The 710-nt window shown below is 76.2% G+C and overlaps 1 protein-coding gene across 1 annotated transcript in view; it reads right to left on the minus strand.

Annotated features, from left to right (window-relative positions):
- The window catches only part of KAT6A (lysine acetyltransferase 6A), a 121,605-nt gene extending 121,255 nt beyond the window's left edge, over positions 1-350 (minus strand). Inside the window, exon 1 of the mRNA XM_025394318.1 lies at positions 225-350. The gene's annotated coding sequence lies outside the window, so the exon portion shown is untranslated. The remainder of the gene's footprint in view (positions 1-224) is intronic.
- Positions 351-710: the final 360 nt, after the last annotated feature.

Consider the following 710-nt stretch of genomic DNA (forward strand, 5'->3'; position numbering starts at 1 on the left):
TGGGGCAGCCGGGCTCCGGGCGGGCGGGCCGGGCGGGCGGGCGCGAGGGGGCGGCCACGGCGCCCCAGCCCGAGGCCTGGCGCAGAGCAGCGGGAGGCGGCGCAGGCCGCGGCGGGGCCTGCAGCGGCCCGCCGACCCCGCGAGGCAGCGGAGTGGGCCCTGGAGCGGCTCAGCCTCGGGCTGGGCGGCCAGGGGCTGCCGGGGACGGCCCCTCGGCTACTTACCGGGAGGAAGTAGAGCCCGGATCCCGGGAACCCGGGCCGGACCGCGGAGATGCCCCAAACTGACACGGCCGCCATCTTGGAGACAGTGAGCTCCAGCCGGGGGGAGGGGAGGCGAGGCGGCGGAACAGCCGCGGGGGGAGGGGAGCGTCGCGAGGGAACGGCGGCCTGGGGGAGGGAGCGGGAAGAGCCTGGGCGGGAGGCGAGGGGAGGCGGAGGCCCGGCAGCGCGGGAGGGGGGCGGCCGGGAGCGGGAAGAGCTGGGCCGAGAGCCGGGAAAGGCCGGAGGGCGGGGCGGGGCAGCAGGGAAGAGCCGGCCGGTGGGGTCACGTGGGGCCGGTACAAAAGGCCAAAGCCAGGGTGGGAGGAGGACTCCGTGGGGCTGGAGGCCGTTGAGCGTCGGCTGTTTCTGTACTTTCTCACGCGTTTAAGTCAGACGGCGACCCGGGAGAGGAGGAGCTGGTGCACCCCATGCCACCACTGGGGAAAC

Source organism: Theropithecus gelada, chromosome 8, assembly GCF_003255815.1.
Source record: "Theropithecus gelada isolate Dixy chromosome 8, Tgel_1.0, whole genome shotgun sequence".
Lineage (NCBI taxonomy): Eukaryota > Metazoa > Chordata > Mammalia > Primates > Cercopithecidae > Theropithecus > Theropithecus gelada.